Source organism: Oratosquilla oratoria, chromosome 2 (assembly GCF_046742065.1).
Source record: "Oratosquilla oratoria isolate Oo_2021 chromosome 2, ASM4674206v1, whole genome shotgun sequence".
NCBI classification, from domain to species: domain Eukaryota; kingdom Metazoa; phylum Arthropoda; class Malacostraca; order Stomatopoda; family Squillidae; genus Oratosquilla; species Oratosquilla oratoria.
In genome coordinates this window covers 62409803-62414802 of record NC_134778.1, presented here as the reverse complement: position 1 = coordinate 62414802, position 5000 = coordinate 62409803, and the positions used below count along the sequence as shown (strand labels likewise).

General features: G+C 46.1%; 1 protein-coding gene across 4 annotated transcripts in view; it reads right to left on the bottom strand.

Moving 5' to 3' along the window:
- Positions 1-5000, bottom strand: part of LOC143039506 (cell adhesion molecule Dscam2-like) — a 1807148-nt gene that overhangs the window by 1139711 nt on the left and 662437 nt on the right. The gene's annotated exons all lie outside the window — the stretch shown is intronic.

The following is a 5000-nucleotide window of genomic DNA, read 5'->3' as shown; positions in this document are numbered from 1 at the left end:
ATTACCAATACCTAAATAAATGCATAGGTATAGTTAGATAATAAACAAACAGGTAAATAGTAAATAATAATAAATTGACATATAACTAATAATAAATGAGAATCAAGCAAATGATAATAAACAAGCAGACAAATGATAGCAAAACAAATAAACAAATAATATAAAATAAATGACAGTCATTACAGCATCTTGCTTAGGTGCTTATCTAAATGATTCTTAAAGCTTCGAACTGAACTACATTGCACTGCCTCTGCAGGAAGTTTATTCCACTCATTACCTACATGGTTGGCGAAGTTGTTTCTACCCACTTCCAAATTAAATCTATTTCATGACAGTTTGAGACCATTGTTTCTTGTCTAATTCTCATTGCTTTCTCTTTTCCTTCTGGCTGCCGTCAGGCGATTTAATTCGCCTCCTGGGCACCTCCTCGCTCGTGATTTGGGTTAAGCAAATCCAGATTCCTCTTAGCAGGTTAACTGGGTAACTGGGTTAACGAGAATTGACAGATTGGGAAAAGTACAACGGCGAGCCACAAAACAGATTCCAAATATCAAAAAATAAATCATACGAAAATCGACTAAAGCATATAAATCTGTTTTCCCTAAACAAGGACTCGGATCAGGTGATTTGATAAAGGTCTTTAAGATCCTGAGGGGATTGACAACATCAAAAGTGATTTTTTTTTTTTGCACTGAACGAGGGTCAGACAAGAAATAATGGTCTCAAACTGTCAGGAAATAGATTTAATTTGGAAGTGGGTAGAAACAACCTCGCCAACCGTGTAGTTAATGAACGGAATAAACTTCCTGCAGAGGCAGTGCAATGTAGTTCAGTTCGAAGCTTTAAGATTCATTTAGATAAACACCTAAGCAAGATGCTGTAATGCCTGCCATTTATTTTATATTATTTGTTTGTTTATTATTTGTCTTTAGTTATTATTATTTCCTTGATTTTTATTTATTATTATGTACCTGTCAATTTATTATTATTTACTATTTTCCTGTTTGCTTATTATCTAACTATACCTATACATTTATTAATTTTGTTTATTATCATTTATGCTGTTATAATTCATCATTTGCTTATTTATTTATTTACCATTATTATAATTTCTTTTTCGCGTCCGACCTAGTTATGGATCAAAAGGTCTCCTGTCGGCATGCTCCTCGTTTGTAATACTTTGTAATCCTTTGAATTAACGAAGGTTAACAGGAAAACATTGTGTGTGTGTATTCAATTGCCTTTTGGGGTGTCGCTGGCAGGTCCGTGGGAAGAAGTCCCGTCACGTTACATCACACTATATTGCGCGCCGCGCGCCGGCCACGTGGCCAATAAAGGCGGCGAACCAAAGCTGAGCTCACACTTTAGTCAAACCTTTCCTCTTCCTCTTCCTCTTCCTCTTCCTCCTCTTCCTCCTCTTCTTCTTCCTCCTCCTCCTCCTCTTCCTCCTCATTCGCTTCTTCCTCCTCCTCTTATTTCTCATGCTGCTGCTGCTGCTGCTGCTGCTGCTCCTCCTCCTCCTCCTTCTCTTCTTTTTCTTCCTCCTCTTCCTCCCCATCTTCTTCCTCTTCCTCATCCTCTTCTTTTTCCTCCTCTTCCTCATCCACTTACTCTTACTCCTCCTCCTCTTCTTCCTCCTCCTCCTCCTCCTTTTCCTCTTCTTCCTCATTTTCCTCCTCCTCTTCTTCCTTTCTCTGCTCTTCCTTCTCCAAAGCGTAGATCACACTCCAGTGGAACATATTTTTCCTCCTCTTTCTCCTCCTCTCCCTTCTTCTCCTCCTCATCTTCCTCTTCCTCCCCCCTCCTTCTCTTTCTTTTCTTTCCATCCCTACTTCTCAGTTTCCCTTTATTTTTATTTTTCCCTTAATTTCTATTCTTCCCTCCCCTCCTCCTCCTCTTCCCCCTCCTTCCTTCTCCTCCTTCTTCTCTATCTTTTCTCTTCCTCCTTCTGTCTCCTCCTTTTAATGGTCTTTCTTCCTCCTCTTCCTGGCCTTCTTTAACCCTCCTACCTTTCTCTTCCTCCTCACCTCCCTCCTTCTACTCTTCTTCCTCTTCCTCCTTCTCCCTCCTCCTCTCTCCTTCCCCTTCTCCTAATCCTTCCTTATCCTTTTCCTCTTCCTCCTTCCTACTTCCTTCTTCCTGCTTCCTATTCTCCCTCTTACTCGTTCTCCTCTTCCTCCTAACCATTCACCATCCTTTTCCCCTCCCTCAGACTTCCTTCTTCCTTCTTCCTCTTCCTATTCTCCCTCTCACTCGTTCTCCCTTCTCCTCCCTCCTCCTCCTCCTCCTCCCCCTTCTAATCTTTCATCCTTTTCCTCTCCCACAAATTTCCTACTTCCTTCTTCCTCTTCCTCCCTTCTCCTCCTCCTCCCCTTCTCCTAATCCTTCATCCTTTTTCTTCTCCCTAAAACTTCCTTCTTCCTCTTCCTCCTCCTCATTCTACCTCTCACTCCTTCTCTCACTTCTCCTCACTCCTCCCCCTTCTAATCCTTCATCCTTCTCTCCCACAAACTTCCTCTTCCTCCTTCCTCTTTCTCCTTCCTCTTCCTCCTTCCTCTTCCTCGCTCTCCTCTGCCGCTCTCCCACCGCAAAGGAAGAGGGGGAAAGTTTACAAAAGATAAAGGACGACCGGAAGTTGAGGAGTCGGGGGAGGAGGAGGAGGAGGAGGAGGAGGAGGAGGAGGCTGAGGGGGAAAAAGGCGACGAAGGAGTGCATGCAGGGGTGACAGGGAAGGTGGGGGAGTGATGAAATGGGAGTGAATGAGTGAGGAAATGGGAGTGATGAAATGGGAGTGAATGAGTGAGGAAATGGGAGTGAGGAAATGGGAGTGAGGGAGTGAGGAAATGGGAATGAGGGAGTGAGGAAATGGGAGTGAGGGAGTGAGGAAATGGGAGTGAGGGAGTGAGGATATGGAAGTGAGGGAGCGAGGAAATGGGAGTGAGGGAGTGAGGAAATGGGAGTGAGGGAGTGAGGGAATGGGAGTGAGGGAATGAGGAAATGGGAGTGAGGGAGGTTCCCTTTACTGTGGGATAGTGGGATGGAGGTGGGATGGATTGGAGAGGGTCTGGCTGGGATGATTTTCCCATAGTCAAGACCCAGAGGGAAAGGGAAGACCCAGAGGAGGAGGAGGAGGAGGAGGAGGAGGAGGAGGAGGAGGAGAAGGAGGAGGAAGAGGAGGAGACGGAGAAAGAGAAGGAAAGGAAAGAGAAGTTCCAGCAGCAGGAGAATTAATAGCAGGAGGAGGAAGAGGGGGAGGAAGAGGAGGAGGAGGAAGAGGAGGAGGAGGAGGAGAGGAAAGAGAAGTAGGAACAGGAGGTGGAGGAGGAAGAGGAGGAGGAGGAGGAGGACGAGGAGGAGGAAAAGTACAAGGGAAAGGAGAGGGATGAACATGAGGAGGAGGAGGAAAAGGAGGAGAAAGAGGAGGAACAGGAGGTGGAGGAGGTGGAGAAGGAGGAGGTGGAGGAGGAGGAGGTGGAGGAGGAGGTGGTGGAGGAGGAGGAGGTGGAGGAGGAGGAGGAGGAGGAGGTGGAGAAGGAGGAGTTGGAGGAGGAGGTGGAGGAAGAGGAGGAGGACGAAGAGGAAGATGAGGAGGACGAGGAGGACAAGGAGGAAGAGGTGGAGGAAGAGGAGTAGGACGAAGAGGAAGATGAGGAGAAGGACGAGGAGGAAGAAGGAGGAGAAGGAGAAGAAGGAGGAGGAAGAGGAGGAAAAAAGGAGGAAGAAAAGGAGGAGGAGGACGGGGGGGAGGAGGATCATGACGGGCGAAAGAAATGAAAAAAATTGGGTAAGGTCGGGAAGGGGAAGATGAAAAGAAGGAGGAAGGGGAGGGGAGGGGAGGGGAGGGGAGGGGAGGGGAGGGGAGGAGAGGGGAAGGTAGACTATATAAGGAAGTGGAAGGGAAGAGGGGAAAAGCCAGGACGTAAAGAGGAGAAACGGGGAGAGGGAGATGCAGAACAAGAAAAAGAAGTAAATAGAACCACAGGAATATGAACATTTATATGAATATACACATACATATTCATATACATATAAATACGCGCACACACACACACGCGCGCACATATTTGGGTATATAATACACACACACACACATATATGTATATATATATATATATATATGTACATATATTTTTATATATATATATATATGTGTGTGTGTGTGTGTGTGTGTGTGTGTGTGTGTGTGTGTGTGTGTGTGTGTGTGTGTGTGTGTGTGTGTGTGTGTAAGATATGTGTTTTCTCTTTGTATTCCGCTGAAGAGGATCACAGCCAGTGATCAAAATATACGGAAATCGTTATTTCCTTTCTTTTCTTAATCCAATCAACAGTGGGTTTTAGTTTATGTATATAGGTTACCATTTAACTCTAGAAAATCTATAAATGCCCTTGAAATCAGAAGCAGTCGCTCTAGGATCTAGAAAATGCTCAAACTTTGAAGGTCATCCTCCAGTGACGGGCTGTGGACCTTGAACCTGCGTAGACACTTTGATGACGTAAAGATAAGGAGATTACGCCGGGAGGAGCCGTGCTGCGTAAGAAAACGTTGCTACAATAGCAAAAGACTGAAGAATACGTGAGAGAGAGAGCGAGAGAGAGAGAGAGAGAGAGAGAGAGAGAGAGAGAGAGAGAGAGAGAGAGAGAGAGAGAGAGAGAGAGAGAGGGGGGGAGAGGAGAGAGAGCGGAGGGAGAGAGGGGGAGAGAGGGAGAGAAAGGGAGAGAGGGGGAAAGATAGAGGGAGGGAGAGAGATGGAGAGACGGAGGGAAAGGGAGGAAGAGAGAGGAAGAGGAAGAGAGGGAGTGAGAGAGGGAGTGAGAGAAGGAGGTGGAGAGAGGAAGGGAAAGGGAGGAATAGAGAGGAAGAGGAAGAGAGGGAGAGAAGAAGGGAAAGGGAGGAAGAGGGAGGAAGAGGAAGAGATGGAGAGAGGAGGAGAGGCAGCGAAGGAGAGAGAGAGAGAGAGAGAGAGAGAGAGAGAGAGAGAGAGAGAGAGAGAGAGAGAGAG